The sequence below is a fragment of the Vidua chalybeata genome, chromosome 16, assembly GCF_026979565.1.
Source record: "Vidua chalybeata isolate OUT-0048 chromosome 16, bVidCha1 merged haplotype, whole genome shotgun sequence".
NCBI lineage: Eukaryota > Metazoa > Chordata > Aves > Passeriformes > Viduidae > Vidua > Vidua chalybeata.
Genome location: NC_071545.1, coordinates 16,462,739 through 16,484,579, shown reverse-complemented (window position 1 = coordinate 16,484,579; position 21,841 = coordinate 16,462,739). Strand labels below are relative to the sequence as shown.

The 21,841-nt window shown below is 43.8% G+C and overlaps 1 long non-coding RNA gene across 4 annotated transcripts; it reads left to right on the top strand.

Moving 5' to 3' along the window:
* The first annotated feature begins 734 nt into the window (after positions 1-734).
* LOC128796062 (uncharacterized) lies at positions 735-21,366 on the top strand. Of its 4 annotated transcripts, none has more exons than XR_008433710.1 (8): positions 735-822; positions 5,544-5,672; positions 5,924-6,042; positions 15,424-15,457; positions 16,497-16,556; positions 17,417-17,839; positions 19,724-19,800; positions 20,101-21,366. It is a non-coding gene; the product is annotated as an uncharacterized LOC128796062 (long non-coding RNA). The 4 variants fall into 4 exon arrangements; XR_008433711.1 differs by having other exon boundaries at positions 765-822; positions 5,564-5,672; XR_008433712.1 differs by lacking the exon at positions 16,497-16,556 and having other exon boundaries at positions 17,420-17,839.
* Positions 21,367-21,841: the final 475 nt, after the last annotated feature.

The following is a 21,841-nucleotide window of genomic DNA, read 5'->3' as shown; positions in this document are numbered from 1 at the left end:
CCATTAACAGCTCTGTGAAGTAACAGTGCAGGTGGGAAAACCCAGTAGGAAGCTTAGATTCATTAACATACTAAACCTTCCCTAAATTTGTAGCAAGATCCTTCAGAATACGTATCTAATGACAGCAAGATCTGAACTGATGCAGTATAATGACAGTAACAGAAAGGACAAGTATGCAGGGAGAAGGCGGCATTGTGAACTTTGGATGAATGGGAGACCAGGCTTACTATTGAGGCATAATTACAGATGTTTGGTTGCCATGGCTTTTAAGAAAGAATAGAATATGCATCTGAAAGTGAGTTTTGCGATGGCACTTGTAGTAGATGGTATTTGTGATTACGACTGGGGTGATCCTCTGCTAAGAGGTAGCTATGCCTTGACATGGGAACACCCTGCTGGAACGTACATTGCTGTAAAATGAAAAAATGAGATTCTCACAAGAACGAAGGCACAACTGTCTGTGTTTGCAGTGTGCATTTGTGGGACATTCCCAGCAAAAGGAGTTTCAGTGTAGTTTCCCACTTCTCCACCTGTGTGTAGTGCAGAGCAAAACAAAAGCTACAAATCCAAGTGTGCTTCAGAGATCAGGCATGTCCCTTCTGGACACATGTGCCAGAAGCTGGGGTAGTGATCACAGAGGTCACAAAGGAACAGAGACAGAATCCTCATTGTGACAAAGCCAATATGACATGTGAATTACACTATATCTTGTACATGTATGTTTGTGTATAAATGAGACACTTAAAGGAAGGAACTGCTGGGATGGAGACAGACATGAGACAGTGTGTTCTGGAAAGTTAGAAGCTTAGCCAGCGTACCAAGGTATTTCTTAATGTAGCAGAATGAAATTCCTTTGGGTGCAGCAAATGAGACACATGAAGTGTAATGCCCTGTAAAATCACAAAGAGCCAATTTCAACAGATGGAAAAAGCAACTTTAATACAAAACCAAAAATTGATAGACTCTGCCTTTGATAATCCAAGTACCAGCTTACACTTTACAGTATCCATTACTGGCTGTGAATTGTATTTTGGTAGTTAAATGCACTTGCTAGTTTGTCACTATATAGAATTTAAAATTTTGAATTCTGTGTTCTGCTGTTTTCTTCACTATGAGAAACTAAAAAAACTCTGTGACAAATAGCTCCCAAGTCACACATGCTGTTTCACTTTCCTGTCGGCTGCACTAGTGTGGCTGTTCTTAGTGTGGAACTGAACCCCTGGGCTTGAAGCTAGTTTTAGGAGTCCCTGTGGTAGGGATGTCAGGAGGCATAAGGGGACATGTATGAGGAGCCTATGGCCAATGGCAGAGCTTTAGGCTGGCACTCTGGAACCAGGGAGCTTTTCTGCACCCTCAGAGAAGCAACATCATAATGTAAGTGGGATTTGAGTGCTCACCTTGCCTCACCACCCCTGACCGTCTTGCTATGTCCATAGAGGAGTGGGGCACCTCTCCCAGCTGTCCTGTGCTATGAGTGACTGACGTGATGTAATCCAGTGTAGAGAAACTAGGAAGTGATGAGCAGAAGGAAGAATAATCCTAATTTTGTGTAGACAGTCAAAAGTACAGTGGTGATTGTTAAGTGATGAATGAGACCTGGGATAGTAATAAATACTTACATGGAAAAGCTGGCATAGCACTGAGTCATGAGAGTGAATAACATATTAGGAGTTCTTAGAGAAGCAACAAAACACGTAACAGGACTGTGTCCTTACCTAAATTCTCAGTGTTGTGCACCTTGAATACTCTGTGCAGTGCTGTTCCCCCATTTCAGAAAGCAAAGAACTGAACTAGAAAATGGTAGCCAAGACAGACAAAGATAATAAAAGATCTGGAATGGTTTCTTTATGAGGAGAGCTCTGCCTTGGAAAAGAGACAATTAAATGGAATATATGTGTATAAAATCATGTGGAATAGGAAGGATGAGGAAGGAATGACTGTTCACTGTCTCTGTTGATGAAGGGCCTGGAGGTGGAGGGAAGGACATGAAAATACATGAGTCAAACTTGAAGAAAAAATCAAAAGGGAGGTGCTTCTTCACACTATGGAACACCTTGTGGAACTCCTTGTGTCAGGATGTTGTAGGTGCTAAAAGTTTCAAAAATTAAAGCAAAAATTGTGGAATTGAAATACACCTGTGAATATTAATCACCAAAGTCCCACCACATTCTCTCTTTGGAATTTTTCAAATTGTATGTGCATCACTGGAGATTGGGAACATGCTGCTATGTGCTTTTCTATTTCTTACATTCTTTGCTAGACATATTTCTTCTGTTGCCAGAAGCAGGATATTGAGTTGAATGGACTTCAGATTTGAAGCCATGTGGCTACATTTACATGTCTATGTTATCCTCAACTTGAGGCATTCCAGGGAAGAAGCTATGTATGATGCAGATTTACACTTAAGCCAGTATTTTTTACTGTTGCTTTATTTACCTCTAAAATTTTCCTCTGGCTCATCAGAGATAACTGCAGACCTAAGCTGTGGTGTGTTTAATTCTTGCAGTGGAAGTTGTATTGCCAGCAATGGAAGTCAGGTCTAAAGTTGGGAGACAAGTGCTGTGTTGCATGGATGTCACAGATGGGCAGGCAAGGCCCTGATCCAGTGATGTTTTGGTGATTGATTGGGGTGAAGGAAGAAAGGGGAAGAAGAGGTTCAGTCAGCATCTAGGATCCATTCAGAGTTCTCTGTGAGATGGTCACTTGAGGCCCTGGGAATGTTTATGGAGACTCCTGTGCAGTGGACGGTGATTGAAGAACATGCATTTATATGCCTATGGAAGGGGCTAGCAGCCTGCTAGAGTAGAGAAACTGAGACGGGAGGTTGTGTATAGATGGAAATTGGTATTGGATTAAGCAGACACTCACTCCGGTCTCCGCCATTCCCACTGCTTTGCACACTTGGTTGTTTACTGTATAGCACAAAAGTCCTGTGGGTGAGTTCAGGGCTGCCTCTTGCTGCATTGTCTGTGTTACTGTCAGGATGGAGCCAGCTCCCCAGATTTTCCTCTGCAGGAAGCTGTCCATTTACATGCCACAGAAATAACTCCTGTGAAATTAATTAATCACAATTCACATGGTAATAACCCTTTTTTTATGGGTAAATAATGTGTATCCTCTGCTGGAGTGGGGGTTCTGCTTTTTCCAACATTTGATTATTACAAAATCTTCTTCCCATTAAATGATCAGAGTGAGACCAGAGGAAACTAACAGTAGCGGGAGTAATTAGCATCTGCCTTGTGTTTGGGGCATGGGCTTACCTCCTTAATGCTCATTCAGAAGCCCATATAGTTAAGGAGAATGCAGGTTTTCTTGGTGCTGCCAAGCAAGTGCCACAGAATTTTGGGTTGGCACCATGGTGCTGTGCAGAGGAGCCTGGCTAGGCTTTAATCACAAGGAGTTTTATTCCTGAGAAGTTCCATGCAAACAAGGCTGCTCAGCCCCTGGTACCTGCCTGAGTCTCTTTCCTTTTCTCACTGCATGTCTGCTGAGAGCTGCATGGGAGGGTGCCTGGGAATGCTGGGTGACAGGGCTTTGTTCAGTCTCTTCTCCTATCAGACAGGCTCAGTGCAGGTCCAGGCAGTCACAAATGTATCACTTTCCTGTGTGTGTGAGAAGTGTCATTGTCACCCAGTGCTTCTGACAGGGAAAGGTGAAGAGGCTTGCCCAAGGCTGTGCAGTATGTCTGCAGCAGAGCAGAGTCAGGGCTGCAGGTCTGCTCCTAGGAGGGACCAGCCCCACACTCTGCAGGCAGGCAGGCAGGCCCTTCTGCTGAACAGTGGTTCGGGAGCTGTCCTGCCACCACAGCTCTGGAGAGGTGATATGCCAGCCTGACTAGCAGCCACATGCGTGATCACAGCGTGCATAAGGAGAGGTACTCTGAAGTGAATGGTGTCTGAATGGTGTCTGTCTGGGAAGTGCTTGCTCAGGAGCACACTCTAGTTCCTGCGCTCTGATTACCCTAAGCACCATTTTATTTTTCCTGGTTTATGTTTCCTTTTCCTCCCTTGACTTTGCTGCTTTTGCTTTCTTTAACATTGGATTCTCTGTTGTAATTACTGCTTTAATCTATAACGTTGCCACCTGTTTGCCTGCCCCAACTTCTGGCCAGTTTTAGGGCCAGTGCTGGTAACAAGTCAAGGTGCCTCTCAGCTGCAAGGTTCCTGTGGAAATAACTCCCTAAATAAATAACAGGCAAATTGGATAATTGGAAAAGAACTTTAAATAACCTCTGAATTCCTAGGGAACTACATCTTACATCTCTGTTAGGGACAAATGGGTTCAACATAAGTAATGATCCTCTGAAATGAAAAATAAAGTAACATTGTTCATCAGCCTCTGTGGGACTGGAATGAGAATAGACTTTGGTGATAAAAACAAAATGCAAAGATGACCCTGGGTGATGAGAGCAAAAGAATTAAACATCGTTGGACTATAAACATAATCTCTGACATGTGCCACAGCTTGCCTCCAGATAGCTGCTTTGGATATGATTGCTCTAGCTTTTTCTTCTCGTGCCATGGGAAGAAGCTAAAGGCCCTTTACTGTGATACCATTCCTGGCAGCCCTTTGTGGCACATGCCAGACCATGACCTTCCCAGATGGAGTTGCATCTTTCAAACACAACCTTATGCTGAATTCTAGCTCTTCAATGAAACATAACTAGCTGGAGTTCTCTCAATTACTTTCTGTTTTTCCCCATACTGATGTAATGCTAAAATCCTCCTTGTTCGACTTCAGGTGATTCATTGATGTTTTTATTTTGGTTGCTATCTCCCTGTTGTGTGATACTTGCCCCTTTTCCCCTTTTGGAGCTCATGACTGGACAAGCCCCTTTTGGTTCTGGGAAACATATTCCTGTTAGTGGGTGGACCAATTGCTTTGTCTCTGGATGTTTTGCTTTCTGAGCTATAAAGTTATCTGTTGCAATAGGACGGTGCCAGTGTTTTGAGTCTGTGACTGTGATTGAGCAGCGGAGCTCACTGTGGTGTGGGTGTGATGGCATGTGCTACGGAGAAATCCCCATTTGTATGCATAAGGATGTGAAGCAGGGAGTATGGGTTTTACTATCTTTAATCTCCATCCAGCTGTTTGCTCCACCAGGTGTATGCAGTGGGTGTTGCTGCTGCCACTAATGCAGCACCTGCTCATTTGTCTCCCTTTGCATTTCCTGAGTGTATGTTTGTCCCAAAGAAAGACTTATTCTCACTTCTTGAGCTTCAGCTGAAGACAAGCATGTTTAGTGCTGTAGACAAGGCCCTTCCTTTTGAGAAGCTCTTTCGCTTTTACTAGAATGAAATTCTTGGTGTGCCTGTTTATGCAAAGCAGCCCATCATTCCCTGTGCAGGCTGTGCTCAGCTCCTGAGGAGGGCAGCATGGGTTAGCTGATGCTCCTCACCTGGAATTCTGCTTTACATTCCAGCCATGTTTAAGGCAGAGCTAGTGAAACGTAAAACAGCACTGAAGGAATTGGTAGTAAAACTCTTGGCTCTGTGATGAGATGCCTGGGCTGAGCAGAGTGATCCCCACTCCTATTCTTACAGGAGAAATTGCCTCTTCGTAGTGGTTGTGCTGCCTGCTGCGGAGTGACACCAGTGTCTGGTACTGGGGGACCTGCCTGCAGGCTGGTCCCACACTGCTCCCCAGGGAATAGTGCAGACACAGAAAAGCAGGTACGTGAAACCCCAGTGCCTCCCTCCCTTTGAAAGACTGACCCTGCGTATTGGAAGGACTTTGTGACTCCAGTGTTGTGGACAGGCCTCAGCTCTGTGGTATGTGTACAAAATAACAATATGAAAACACAGATCACCTATACCAAGGAACTTGCAAGGTGGTGGGATATGATGTATGTTTTTCACTAAGAGGAAGACACTGGGAGACCTAAGGAAGGGATTCCTTAGGTTGAAATCTGACTGTCTTACAGGTGATGAATGAACAGCTTTTTCCTTGAAGCAGAAACCAGAATGGTCTTAAGCACACAAGAAGCCTCTGCAAACTCATGTGGAAATACTTGTGACATGTACATTAATGCTACATGTACTGGTAAGGATTAATGTTAGCAGGAATAATGCCACTGGATATCACAATTATTAGACTATTATAATAATGAGTTTTCCAGAGAGGATGATGACAGGTGATTTATATACTGTACGGGTATTTCTTCTGTGTATCCAGATGATAAGCAACTCTGGCACTTTGCTGCAAGAATCTGGGACTGCTCCTTATAGCTGAATTTCTCAATTCTTCTGAATAGTTAGTTAGTCAAAAAGATCCCAGACTGGAAGGGAGAGAGCGCTGAGTAGACAAAAAGGGTGCTGGTGTCTCATTCTTTGCCTTCTTGGGGAGAGCTGTTGTGAACCTAGCCCTGATATGTTTTTGGGCCTCTTTGGGAAAAAGGAGGAGAAATCTGTCTGGAGGCATGATGCAGGGACAGTTTTACAAGCACCACAGATGCAGTAATGTGATAAAGGTCTGACTGCTGTTCTATCATACGCTCTACCTTTCTGCTCTGTAGGAATCAGCTGCTGTTTTCTGCTCTGGTATTCAGAAGAAATAAGTCCAGTGGGATATAAACTTCTGTTGCTATAGACTGTTTCACACAGTGTTTATGTGTACGGCCTTTGGCTACAGCAAGCTGTGGTCCAACAGAGCTAGTAGTCACTGCATCTGTAACTGATTGAGCAGCGAAATGAGAAACCTCAGATAGTAAGAAAAGGTAGTTGCAATTTTCCATGCATGGCATTCCATCCTTGTTCATTTTGTCTGTGACTTTGCTGTGCACTGGCTGTAGTTGTTGCTGTCTAGGATGCAGTCACTTCTCCATAGATTTTCCACCATCTCTGTAGGTTAGCAGGAGAAAAGGATATATGGTGAATTTATGCAGAGCCTATTCTGCCACTGTATTGTCAAATTGTTCAGAAGAAGTTTATATTTCTCTGCAACAGAAATTAAAGGCAGGGAAACAACCTAGTAACTTGTTGAGGATGACAAAATGATGCATCATTTGAAGCTCTCATGGTTGATATTGAGCTCATTCATTGATTTGTTGACAGAGTGACAAGTGCCGCAATAGCTGCCCAATTTTTTCTCCTCCCCTTTCTTTTTGAGGGATACCTGCATCTTTTCTAGAGACCCATTTCAGACTTCAGAAGCTGTGTAGGTACCTACATCTCATTTGTAGATTTGTGAGTTAAAGACACAAGTTTCTACCTTTGATGCCCCCCTTGGGGAAGGTAACACAATATCACCATTATTCTCAGTTTTATATTCATTTTTAAAATTAAGTCAAATGCTTAGTAATAACAGTAATTATTTCCAATGTAAGCCTGAAAAAGTGAAAATAAATTCAGAGCATTTTCAACACTGAATTTTCATTATGGGTTCCTGTAATGCTTTCCTCTTAGTGGGTCTTGTTCTTGCCGTGTTCTTTGCACAGTGAGACTTGGGCAGCTACTAAGTGGCAAAGTGCCACAGATACTGAACAAGCCTTGTTCATCCCGCTTCCTGTAGAGGTTAAGTTTAAATAGGGAACTAAAAAGCCAAGGCTGACACTGGAAAGGTCAAAGACACAGAGATAGGGTTAATGTGTTACCAGTGTTATGCCAGAGAATGGGATATACACCATTGTTTTGGGTTTGAGTGGCCAGGTTTTAGTAGCAGGGGATGGTAACAGGGACTTCTGTGAGAAGCTGCCAGAAGTTTCCCACAAGTCCAACAGAGTCAATGCCAGCTGGCTGCAGGCCACTGGCCAAGTCTGAGCCCAGCAGTGATTGCACTAAGACTTCTGGGATAACATATTTAAGAAAGAAAAAAAATTATTACTCATAAGTAATTGCAGGCAGAGAAGAGAGGAGTGAGTGTGTACGAGAGGAACATCTCTGCAAATGCCCATGTCATTGCAGGAGTCTGAGTGCTCCAAGTGGCAGAGCAGACATTTCCTTGCAGCATGTGGTGAAAATTGTGGTGAAAATCATGGTGAGGCAGCTGTGCCCTGCAACCTGTGGAGGTCAGTGGGGGAGCAGAAATCCACCTGCAGCCCCTGGAGGAGACCACACCAGAGCAGGTAGATGCTCAAAGAAGGCTGTGACACCATGGGAAACGTGTGCTGGAGCAAGGTCCTGTGGAGAGGGGAACCAATGTTGAAACAGGTTTGCTGGCAGGACTTGTGACCCTGCCGGTACCCTGGCTGGAACAGACTGTGCCTAAAGGGCTGACCCCTTGGAAAGGGACCCATGCTGGAGCAGTTCATGAAGAGCTGCAGCCCAAGAATTCACACTGAGAAGTCTGTGGAGGACTGTCTCCCTGGGAGAGACTGCCGCTGGATCAGAGGAAGGAAGCAATGGCAGAAACTAGTTAGGGTGAACTAACAGTAACCCCCATTCCCTGTATCACTGCACTGCTGAGGGAAGCAGGTGGAGAATTGGGAATAAAGTTAAGGCCAGGAAGGAGGGAATGGTGGAGTGAAGGTATTTTGGGGATTTTCTTTTTTTTTTGCTTCACATTATTTTGCTCTGATTTTGATTGGTAATAAATTTCTTCAAGCCAAGTCTTTTTTGCCTGTGACATTAATGGGTGAATGACCTCTCCTTGCCCACATATAAATATACAAGCCTTTTGTTACAATTTCTGTCTCCTGTCTACTTGTGGAGGGGAGTGATCAAGCAGCTTTGGTGGGCACCTGGCCTCCAGCAGGGTCAAACCACCACAACCAAATTTAGATACATGAACATATTTTTATGGAAAATGCACCCCATTGGTGCTTCTGTTTTATTTTAAACAGCCTGAATGATGAAGGATAGCTGGCAATTGACATTAAAGTAAGATTGTTCTGTGCTTTATTGTCACCTGAATTCTTAAATATCCCAGAGGTTCTTCTGCAGATTTGCTCAGGCGACTGTGTCATCCTTACATACAGCTTTGAGGGTTTCTTGGCCAGGTCCACAATGAAGGGACTGCAGACTAGGCTTGCTTACTGATCTCCTGCATTCTGAACTTGCTGTATATAATGCTTAAGTAATATCATTTTAAAACGGTGATTAGACTTTGTAGTTGTCTCACCAATAGGCAAATGTCAGTCTGGGAAGTGGCCTGGCAGCCAGGGAGGGCTTCTGTGAGGTGGTTGTTCCCAGCAGAAGAATTATGACCTCACGGTGTTCTGGACAGGCACTTGGGTTTGACAGGTGCTTGATATTGCTCTTTCAGAGAGATTCTGCACTTGCTTAACCTCTTTCCTAGTGCTTTCTGATCTGTATAGCTGTATTGCAGAATGAAATGCCTGGTTCAGTTCTAGATTAACTTGGTTTCTTGGATTAACTTGGCTTCACAATGCAGTTTTACAAAGGATCTCTGTTGAAGAAATAAAATGAAGTGCCCTGACAAGTGATAATGACATCTGGGAGCTCTGTGTCATCTTGCTGAAGCATATTAGGTGTTTTGTCACCAGCTAAAGATCAAGATGTTGCATTCAGTTCATTTGTTTCAGAAGTGAAATAGAAATACACGAGCTCTGCCAAGGCCCCTTTTTATGGTGCCAGGATAGCTCCACAGTGAGCCACCCCACAGACAAGAGTGGGGCTAGTATGATTACACCAGCTGTGAATCTGGTTCCCTGCACTCACTTTTTTTGTGCTCTGCACTCTGGTAAGAAGAGCAATTTGAGCTTTTGCTAGGGTGCAAGTCAAACTTGCTATTTTTTCTCAATGTTGAATGAAAGAAGCAGCAGTACTACCTGCAAGATGGAACTGGAAAGTTCAATAATTTTGCCACCAGAAACCTATTAAATAAACCTGATAAAGTTATTAACTGATAAAGTGATCTGTAAAGCAAGCTCTTGTCATGTCTGTCTTCTCAGCTGTGAGTTTGTCAGGCATGGACATTAGACAGTATTCATCCAGGAATAAATTACATTTGTGTCTCCCTGGTTTGTGCCCTGGGATGAGATGACAGTACAGCACAGCTGGACCAGCTGTGACAATGACAATCTTTCTAGTTTGTTAGATTACTGAAAAGGAAGGGCATGTGCAGCAATTGTCTTAAAAGCAGTTGAGGAGGGGATGATGGATACTAGGAGGACTAGGGTGCCCAGTAAGGTCTCCAGGACCTGTGCAGAGCTCTGCCTTTGGAGGCAAACAAAGGAATTACTGTCTGCCAGAAAGAGGTTTTCCCTGGTCAGGACCTGGATAGAGTTCTGGTTTCACTTCTCTGCATGGATTGATGTTTTCTTCCAGATAGTCAAGTACATCCAATGTCTTTGGGGGCAATTTTGGCAGCCTGTTTGCATAGCCTGGCTCAGTTGCTGAATTTCCAGCAGCTGTCTGGGTGCCTGGGGACCCAGGGAGAAGGGGTTCTGCAGCCATCAGGGCAGGGCAGGACCATGTGAGCAGGGCAACCACATGCAATTCTGAAGAGACAGAGGCAATAAAAGCCACAGCTCTGGTCGTAATGGTAGAGTAAGGCTGGGAGGCACAATGAGGTATCCAGGCAGTGGACGGTGAGTGTCTTTGTCCAATTGCCTTGTGCCTCCAAAGCACTTCTCTTAATTAACTGCTGACACTTTCACATGTCCTCAGACCCCAATCCTTGCATCTACCCTTGCTGGCCTTTTGTTCTTATTCTCTTTTTTGGCTCATCACTCTGTGTTCTGTCTCTTGATCTTGCCATGTAAAACACTGTCCATAGGTAATAAAGTCAGTGAAATTTCTACTCAGATGTAACATGTCAGACGAACCAGTGGAGCCTGAGCAAGGCAGAGGCAGCTATAATTAGCACCTATTATGGAAGTGTGGAAAGGTGGTCTCACTGCACAACAGCACAAGGGCAGACCCTGGCTGGACATGCTGGTCCCTGTGCTCAGCTTGGCTTGTAGGAGCCACAGTTTAGTTGGTGGCACACCTCTGTCTGTAAGGATTGGCAGGGTGACAGCATTAGCTTAGTGTCAGCTGCTGTGTAACCCAGACTGTGCTGCAGGATGATCCCAGGTATCCCTGGGCACGGGCTGAGCTTAGCAGCATCAGCCTTACACCTTTCAGAAGCAAACTAATCTTGTCCTATATGCTCCAGGCAATATAGACTATTTCCAGTGCATTCAGACTCATGTGACTATTTAGGCTGAAGACATTGGTCTATTTTCTGTCATTATTTTCTAGTAAGTTTTTCCACAGTTACAGCATTATGCTAAGGCAATTAAAGGAAATACTGATTTCATTCTGATACAGAAGCTTGAAAGTTTATTAACCATTAAAATTCATGTACAAAATATAATGTTTTTCCTATTAGTCAGATGTTCAGAGTTGTTAATTTGACTTTCCAGAAACAGTTGCCAGTAGCATAAATGGACCATTAACTAAATACATTAATGCAGTTTGTTTCAGTGTAATTAGAGACTTGTAAGGTACATTTTAGCAAGTTGAAAGTGTTAATACAGGCACAAACATTTTCAGCCCTCATTGAAAATATTCATGACAATGTCCCAATTAACAATCTATTCAGACCCAGATTTCATAAAAAGGCAGAAGAGAGCTCTGAGGCACTTCCAGGTGTTCTGCTTAGTCAGGTCTGGAAACCGTCGTTTGAATGAATATTGGTCTTCAGAGCGCCAGTGACACAGGGCACAGATAAAATTAGTCAGAGGCCTAGGTGCAGGAGCTGCTGAAACATGCCATGTGCCTGAGTTCAGGGTCAAACTTCAAAAACAGATTGTCAGAATAAGTCATCTGGAGACCCCAGTTCTCAATTTTCCAGAGCTGTTCTCAGCGCAGAGGCCAGCACACGCATTTTATCACCCTTCTGCTCTCAGAACCCTTGCACTCACAGTCAGTGCCTCACTGGAGCCTGTGGAATGTCATCTTACATGCTTTCAGATGTTTACCAACAGGGAATTTCCCGTCTTGGTGTGGACTGGTTGCCTTTCTTTTCTGTTAGCTGTAGACTTATAATGAGATGTTCATATTTTAAATATGGTGCAATGACATCAATAGTAATAATTATTGCATGCATCAAAGCTTTGGAGATTAGCCATGGATCATGCACCTAAATGGCATTTGGTTATAATAGCTCTGTACATGGAACATCAAATTCTGAGGAAATGTTGCTCTGTTATAAAAAATACATCAGAATGATCATTCTGCTCTAAGCAAAGTACAGAACTGTAAACGTGCATGGAACAAATACAACACATTTCATACTCATTTGAGTGTTTCAAGTGTGGGAAAAATTGATTCCACAGCTCCAATTACCAATCCACATCAAGTGAAGACTGTATTGAAAGTATGAGATTTCGCACAATATTAGGCTTAAGTTGACTCCTCCTTTTGAAAATGTATTTGTAATTAGGGCCTAGAAGAGCCAGAAGCAATATTTGGGGTTTTAATTTTTTATATGCTCCCTGGCAGAGAGAGAAGTGGCTGAGATTGCATAAAATTCTCAAACCCATGATGTTTCAAGTATCGTTTTGCTGAATCGAAATGGCTCTCTTGTATATTAAAGGAACCGCACTATATTTTTCTTTGTTAGGAGAAAAGTATTCCAAGCAGAGTGAGCATGGGCTCTCTCTGCTGAGCCTAGGGGCAGCTGCTGAGATAAAAAAATGCAGAACAGTCACTAGAAAAACAGAACCTCTGAACTCAGTAACTGAAATTCCCAATTACAGACATGCTGCTGTTGTTCCTGCCTCATCACAGCTGTTTTGCTTGATCACTCCCCCAGCGCCAGTGGGATGAACAGTGTGAGGATGTGGTGCCACATGTGCTCCCACAGCCAAATCAAAGGCCCAGCAAAGCCTGTGCCTCAGCCATGAGTCTGGAGGAAATTAAGAGACCCTCATTAAAGTTTCAGAAAAACCTAACTGGTATGAGGACAGCATTCAGAAATATTTTTGGGGCAAAGCAAATATTGTTTTAACTCTGTTAATAATTTATGTGTTGCCAGCAGAGATCCTCCTAGTGTTAAGGGAATTGAAAATTAAAGGCACAGAGACACTACTTTAAGAAAACATGTTGATAAATAATTAATATGGCATAGACCTACTGGAATCTGAAGAGTGTAGGTTTTAGCTTGTCTTGTCAAACCTATACTTTCTAATACCACAGTTTCTTCCAGAATGAGAGCATGGTCATTTTTGGTTTATATTGACAAAAGCTCGAGTTGTTTTTAGGCTCAGCTGGAATAATTCATTGTCTTCTGTCAGTATCATGTGCAAGCCCTTGTGATCCTAAGCAGAATACATCCAAAGATTGTGGCTTTCTTAAATCAAGATGGACAAAAGATTGCTGATTACTTAGAAAACAGAACAGACTATGCCTTTTTCAGGGAAGCTACTGTTTTTCAGGGTCAGACTGAATCAGAATTAAAAAACACTGGTGGAAGAAGAAACTCTGGCAACCCCTGTTTAGCAATGTAATTTATAAATAGCTGGGAGAGGTGCTTTGGGATACGTAATCCCCAGGAACAGCTACTGCTTTAGTTTGTGTATCTCTAGAGAGATGCATTTTCAGTGGTGAGGCAAATCTTGAGGACCACTCTGAAAAATCCATGGCTGTCACTTCCCCATAGCATTCTATCTGATGGCGATCTTAAGGATGAGAAATCGTGCAGCTCAGCATTCCACAAAATACAGGCTCAGCATTATGACCAAAGAAAGGATGGACACAGAATGTGCTAAGGGAAGTAAATATGGAATGTCTTCATTTGTCTCCAAAGCAGTTGTAGCGCAGAGCAGAACCTGCCAAGCAGCATTCTGTGACATCACTGAAGGGTTCAGCTGGTGCGCAGTTCTTGACAGGAAGAGACATTGTCATTTCAAAGCAGTATACTGAGCACCATGTTAACTAACAGAACTGTTGCCACCTCTGAAGGTCTGTGTCTTGATGAAGGGCCTGTGGGCGCTTTAAACTCCCAATTTATTTCACTCCACTCCTATCTTTTAGGATTGGTATAATAAAGCAGATAGTAAGTCAGGTATAATGTCTGGCAGGCTTTCAAATTGAAGAAGCTGCACAAGAGCATCCATAGAACTATTGCTATCCTTTCATTCCTTTAAATAAAGCAAAAGTGAATGCTGCTTCTTCATTAGAAGATCTTTAGTTCAGTACTTTAATGCAAAAGATTTGTTGATATTGATGGAATTCCTAAACACCTTTTTTTTTACTACAGCAAAGTTAATAATTAAGGAGAAGAGAGAATATCTGTGAATGCTGTTGTAAAAATAATTCCTGCCTTAGTTTGAAGGAAAACTCCCATGTAAATTGAGAACATAAGGGTTACTGACTTGAAGTATAAAGGGGAGTTTTTTCCATTCTGAATAATGTAAATGCAGTAGTGAGGTGCTGGCGAGTACAGACTATGCAGACTGCAGTTTAGTGTGTTCTAGCTCATGTGGGTGCCCCTTTCGCTGTCCCTGGTGCACCGATGGCATCCATGGCACCTGTCCCACAGCCAGCTGGAGCCCGCCTTCCTGCTCGCTGTTGTGGCTGCCGGCAGCACTCAGGCCTTTGTTGAAACTGCAGCGTAAAGCTCGTGGACTTACAGTCCTGGGAAGGTTGGGCCTGACATGCCAGAGGAAGAGCTGTGGAAAATTGCCTCTTGCCCAGAGTGATTCCCCCAAAGGAGAATCCGTTGGTCTCAGTAGAGTTCCTTCCTCTGACTGTTGCTGGTGGCAGTGGGCAGAGTGGGTGTGAGTGCTGTGCAGGAGCTCCTGGGCAGCCCCAGGAGCCTTCATTGTGAGTGCCATGAAGGCCAGAGCTGGTATCCTGTAGAGAGTGGCCCCATGCAAGGCTACATCTTCCCTCAGTTGGTCTTCCTGTCCCACTGTTGCCACTGCAGCTGCTTATCCTTCTTCAACATGTCCTTGCTTGTGGCTCTCTGTCTATCCGCTGCCACAGAAGCCCTGCTGTACCCTGCCTTTCTCCCACTGTCCCTGCCCACTGCCTGCCCTAGCTGCCACTGTTACCTCTGCTGTGTCTTGCTCTCCTGATGTGGGGACACCATCTCCCAGTCCTGCTGCTGACTGCTTGGATAAGCATGCCTGTCAGACAGCCCTGTTGTTAGTTAAAGATGCTGACTCTGGGAGCTCCATGCCCATTAGGCAAAGCTGAGAATCTGCCTGATTTAACAAGGCAAGGAAACAAGCCAGTCAGTTATCTTGATCTGAAGCATATTCTAGAAGTGATTAGCTGCCTAAACTTACTCTGTAATTATCTGTGCTGAGTGGTTTCTGCACATCATTGCCCATTTTTCTGAGTGTTTTTATCTAAGTTGATAATGGAAAATGAATAAAGTCTTAGTTCCACTCTGATTTTGACACTTGTGCCAGAAAATATCTGAAGTAGAATATTTTTGTTTTCACAATAGTTAGATTAATATTTAATTTGTTGGCATACAGCAAGCTGATTAGTTTCCCTCTAATATGACTCCACTTTGTAATTACAGGAACCAGCTTCTCCTGGGGACAGGGGTGTCTGGGGTAAGAGGCTCAGGGACCATCCTGATATCACTGCAATCATGATTTCACCAGGATACTGTACTGCAAGGTTATTGTCATATGAAATCTCTACTCCTGGAAAGAGGTAGAGGTGCAAGGGACATGCTCGGTATCTTCTGAGGACAGGGAAGATCTGCCCTTGATTGCGTTTAAACTGAAGTGGGAACAAGGTGCAGCTGTGTCAAGTCTTGGGGAATGAGTGACCCTTGCCTGCTGCTGCAGGACAAGCCTTCTTTGATGATGTAGCCTACCTGATGCTGCAGGTGTAGGGGACGAGCGCTGCAGGGGGATGGTCAGAGGTATCTGAGACACAGGGCCTCCCCTTGCTGGGGATCCTCTGTTGCTTGGGGAGTGCTGCTGTTGGCTACTGGCAGTGACAAGCCATGGAAGGACCCTCAGCACCACCATGGAACCAATCTGAGAGAAAGCTCCTTGAGGCATAGGAGGCTGGCTGACTTAGGGCTTCTCTTTGGCCACAGCCATTAGCAGATGCTTCTGAAAAGCCTGTGGCAGACAAGGTGAGGAGTTCTTCAGATCATGATCAGAGTCCTTGTGGAGCAGTGTCTGTGTTCGACCACTGCTCAGAACTAGCAGGAGTGTCGCTGAAGCCTGTTGAAATCCTGAGTACATCTGGGCTCCACAGGATTCCTGGTAAAGAGCACATGTGATCCCAGGGTCACACTGGCTTTCCTCTGTCATCCTGATAGCAAATAATTTCCCTGGCACCTTGTGATGCTTATGCTATGAAAATGGGCTAATGAATATTTGGTGTGTGATGGTGATCCCTCCAGCTGGGGACAGTCCTGCCTTCCTGATTGCAGTTGTAGGCGAGTTGTCCACTTCTATTTGGCTGGATCCTCCAGGGGTGGGCAGGGGAGTCAGACTGCTCTTGGGACACAGAGGCAACAGGCAAATTTGCATCCTTTGTTTCTAGGATTACCCAATGCTTTTTTCATAAATGGGACTATCATCTGCAATTCAGTGTGTGAAAAATGTGATTGACCCTTCCCTATTTCCTCAGAGAGCAACTATGGCTCAGAATCAAATGCTGCTTTTAGAATTAACCCATCTGTAATGGCAAGTAAGTCTGAATTCTCCTGACCAGCTATGCGTAGTAACATCTCCGTGCCATATTCATCTTGCAGTGTCAGTTTTACCCAGCTCCTAAGCACTCAGCACTGTCAGGGTGTTGTTACTCATTCATTTTCACCCACTTGAAGTATATATTGTTGTCATAATCCGGCACTTTGCACTGGGAACAAACTCCCCATGTGGACAGGGATTAGGGCCATTTTTCAAATGCTGCAGACTGTTAATTTGTACTGTATGAAGGGAAAAGGTTTTGTTAGAACTCTGTTGTGAACATTACTTCAGCAGAGCATAGTGGGCATTTGTCTCTGTTAGCCAGGGGACAAATGGGTGTTGGTGACAGGCACGCTGAGCATAACCTCTATGGTAGTGTTAAAAATGGGACCACACTCCCGGTACTAAAAGTGATTTCAGCATTTATTATAATAAGGCCTAAAGCAAGGGGACCCGCGGGTCGAGCAGAGTTCCTGTTGAGGATGCTGCAGCTCTGGTGCTGGGTCTTTCTTTCTTGAGCAGCGATGTCCCCGATGTTTCAGGTAGAGCAGTACAAATTCACTGGGTCAGATGCCCCCTTTTTTATCCTGTTTTTTATTCCTTTGGATTGGTTTCTGTTTGGATCCTTCATTTGCATGAAGGTTTAAAGCACTTGATTGGCCCATTACAGTTCTGTCCAGGCCGGCTCGTTTTGCTGGGGGAGTGGTGCACTTTACTTAGGTGTAATACGGTATGTTCAGTACCGTATTTCTTATAACTACACTTTTAACCCCTTTTACAATAACCAAACTAACAGTACATGCTTAACAATTATCAACTATTTTACAACAATTTCTAATCTATTTTTGATACACCCAGCAGGTCTCACAAGCTGAGCTGTTTTGCTTCTACACTAGCAGCAAGTAGAATGGCTACTACTGCTGAGCCATCCTGAGCTGTGATGGGTCTTTGGTCTTCCTTCACAAAAGGCAGAAAAATAAAAAAGGAAAATTAATCTCTCGGGGGAAAACAAAGCAAACCAGCAATCTCTGCTACATCTCATGGCCTGCTTAAACACAGGTCTGGACTAGAACATTTGCTGTGACCATTTAGTGACCCATGCTTGTCCCAGATTCATCTTATGAGCTGGAAAAAGCAATTTGTCTACCCATGTGTCCTGAAGTACTGATATTTGTCAAATCTGCTGCTTTGAGAGCCCTAGATTTGAACTATTGGATATGCAGAGAGAGAAGCAAATAAAAGCTGTCTGTGATATGTGTGTTTCATCTGGGTAATATCCTGGTAAGGCTGGATTTATTACTTTTATGTCTTAAGGCCAGGCAAACCTCATGAGGTCAGTCATAAAGTAGAATGAGGCAGGAGAAGAGTTTGAAAAAGGAGATCCAGAAATCCTCTTTGCCAGTAGAAGTGTCTTAGTTTGTCACTTTCAGAGTTTCTACTTTGGGCCATGCTGTCAGGTCCACCATCTGTGTGGCACTTCAGCTGCCCCTCTGTTTTGGTGCCAGGCTGCTGCCCACTGCCCTCGGCACTGCAGGGGACCCTCCTGCCTTGACTCTGGGGTGCCAGCATGGTGCCTGTGGTGCCCCTGGCTGCCGACGGTGACCACAGCACTTGCCCTTGTGCTCTGTTCTCCTTTTGGGAATATAACTTCCTTATCTGAAAACTGATTACAGTAAAAAGCACAGGCTGATACGAAGTTATCAATGACAGGAACTGTGCAAGTGTCACCAATGAACTGGGGTTAACAGTAAAAATAGACAAACACAGGCTACACAGAAGGTATTTTAAACCACAATACCTAGGGCTATTTCTAAATTAAAAAAAAAATTCTACTGAAATTGAAAAATTATGCATTTCATTGTGTTAATTCTGCCCAACTGGCAATGCCTAAAGAACTGTGACATTATCTGCTATCTCCAGGGAGTCTGGTGGGGTAAGCAGAGCAGTAGAGCTCTGGTATCCCCTTAGTGTGGCAGGGTCTTTGGGACAGTGGTTTGGGAGGGAGCCCTGCACCTCTGTGTCTGTCTGCCTGCTGGCCTTGGTGCCCTGAGCTGGCCTCAGTGCTGCTGTGCGGGGCAGACACAGGAGCCACCTGCACAATATGCAGGTCAGAAGCTGCTGCCTGGCTGCCATCCTGTCATGTTAGTCCTTCATGTTTGAAGTAGGGGAAGAAACTGGAGCACATGAGGATCAAAAGCTTTATGGCATTAAGTGCCTTTTGTGGGGAGCTTGGAGTGAAATCACAGAAATCTTCCAGAAGATTGGTTCATTTTTAATGATCTAGGACTATAATTTGTCTGTTTAATTCAACCTGAGTGACCTAATCGCTTCCATTTGGACTTATTACCAGCAGGGCAGTCAGTCAGTTGGAAGCAGACCTAGGGCAGGGCATTTTGTCATTATTTTAAATTTTCTCTACTGACAAATCTGAAGGTCTTGAAGAGACTGAAGCCATTGTAAAGGATAGAGCATAAGAGACTAGGTCACACAGTATGTTAAAGAATGAAAATTGATTCATTCTTTCCTCTGTTGAATAAGCAGCTGTACTTTGGTCCCTGTGATCCATGAAATAAGCTGTCAGAGAAATAGGAAATGTGCCACATTTGAACTTCGCTCATTGATTCTGTTCTGATCCAAGGTGTAATATTAAAATGCAGTGTGGTTGGTGAAGAATCAGCAGCAGTGACAGCAGCTAGGTCCAGCTTACTTATCAGTTGTCTGGGCTATTTGTAATTAAATTATTCAGTGCTTTGCAATGCTGGGACTCATTTACTTAGGTCATGTGGTCAGAGACAGCGAACAGAAGAAATTTCACAAAACCAAAATTTGTTAGTTTTAAATAAAACCAAAGGCTGCAGAAGAGGATCACAGTTCTATAATTGTATCCCCTTTAATTGGGACTAATAATTTGCAGGCAATTCAGAAAATTTTACAGTAGTCAGAATGGGTAGCAGAGAATTCTAGAATTTGGGATTATTATCTGGAGCATGTCAGGCCCATTAATGCCTGCAACTTAGATAGACCTAGCTATGAAATTAAATGGAGGACATTCCCATTACTCCCTAAAATCAACACCTGTTTTTATTTCTTGTAACAGAACACACCTTCCTTTACACACCTATTCCTAAGTAAAACAATTAACCTTGTTTTGCTGTTCTCAAGTAGTATCCAGAGGACTGCCTGCAAATATGATTTGCTGTTTTAAGTCTGTTTTATCCATGCTGAAATCTTTTGCTTCATTGGTGAGTTTTTAAAAGTTTTATTAACTAAAACATCATTTTTACTGCCTTTGCTTTATTTGCCTTAAAATTGTGATTCATAAAGATGGATTTTTATAATTAAGGTAGAAATGAGAAATAACCGCCTATATATAATTTAGAAATGTCGGAATTACAGGCACTATCTAACTTCTGTTTTAAATCACAGGAACAAACTGTTCCCCATTAACAGCCCTAATTAAATCCATTTTTCTGTGAGTCTTTGGCAAATTCCATTTTAGTAAAGCTGTGTTAAACTCTCTTTTATTTCCTCTTGCTTTGCAGAATTCTCTGTTTGAGATGAATAATGGTTTGAATATGGTATGTGATGGCTCTGTAGACTCCCTCAGCTGTATAACTTGAATAAATACATTGTTCTGGAAAGATGGTATAACAACACTGCTGAAGATTTAGAAGCATTCCAACTACCAAACAGGCAGGAGCAGGACCATCCTGGCCTGCGGCGTTTATATGCGATGCAAGAATGGGCAAACATTTGTGCAGCAAAGAGGCTGTGAAAAGGTGAAGGAGGCTTGCAGAAGGGGAGGAGAGGGAGCATGCTAAAACAAGCAGCATGCTGTTCATCCTGACTCAGCACACTGGGGTCTTGCTCTCCTGAGGTCTGGGATTCCACCAGCTATGTCCTTCTGGTCTTGTCCTATGCCTTGCAGAGGAGTGAAGAGAACTTCCAGAGGTTATCCAGCTCTGCTTTTCCTCAGTACATTCTCAGCCATCACATGGAGATGTGTTTTCTGCAAGGCTTTGCATGTGGCCTGTAGCATCTGTGTGGGTTGTTGTGTTGAACTTGTCTAAACCTGTTTCTGCACATGGATCAGAATCTGGCCTGGGTCACTGCTCCTGTGTACAGACAGTTTTGTTAGGGTGATGCTCCCTGGTGACTTAACTGAGCAAGCACTGCACATACCAGAGAACCCACTTGAAACAGCTACTCCTTTTGCAGTCCCTATGCTTGAAGATTAACATCCTTTCCAAAACCTGCCTCAGTCCCAGAGCAACAGGCTCTGTTCTGTCCTCCAGCATCTCCATCACTCATTTACTGCAACAATTGGCTTCAGCCTTTGATTTCCTCTGTGGAGCATATGGGAAAGAGACAGGCTGAGTTGTGAACATTAATAACAATGAATAATAACAGCACAAGTTCCACAAGCTTTAACAATCAAATGAATCAACAATCAGGAAGGTTTCATTAATAAATACCTGCAGGAGTTAGATGACAGGGGTGCTAGTGCCAAAGGTGTGTGTATCAGTTAAAGGCACTTATCCAGTGTGATCTGAATTCTTAGTCCCTCTGTTTACCTGATGGGTTCCATGCTCTCCTCCATGACCTGCTGCAGAGGGGAGGCTTCTGCCTGCTTGGCATGGAGGACAGGGAGGATCCGGGCACACTTACTGATCTGCCTTCAGTTCGCATCTGGTTTTTAGGCTGCTTGGTCCTCTGGTACAATCACAACAATGCTAGAATAATGCTTTAAACCAAATCATTTTTATGGGAACACACATAGTATAAAAGGTCTGACTGACTGTGCACACCTACACTGTCTGTGGCTATTACTCAATAAAGTTGCCAGAGAGAGAAGTGTCACAAGTCCTTGAACAATATCTCCTCAAGTTTAAACAGAGGGAAAAATGCCTCCCAATTAATTTCTCATAAAGATAACAAAAAGAGGATCAATACAAACTGACTGAATTAATCAGGGTTCCTTCCTACAGACAAGGAAAGAACAGGCTTTGTGGCCACAGGTGCTGGCTCTGGGGGGGCAGCCAGTGGCTGTGTACCACTTCTGCAGACCTGGTGAGAACCCTCAGCTGTTACTGACTGCTGTGCTGACAGCGTGCATTGTCTTTTCCCAGAATTTGACTTTATTTTGAAGGAGAACAAGAGCCCAGGGTTTTTCCAAGAGCAGGTAGGCCAGGGATTGCCAGACATCCCTGTTCTCTGCTTCCTGCACAATGAGAAGTGTTGGCACAATGAGAAGTAACAAATCTGGAACAGCAAGCAGAGTTT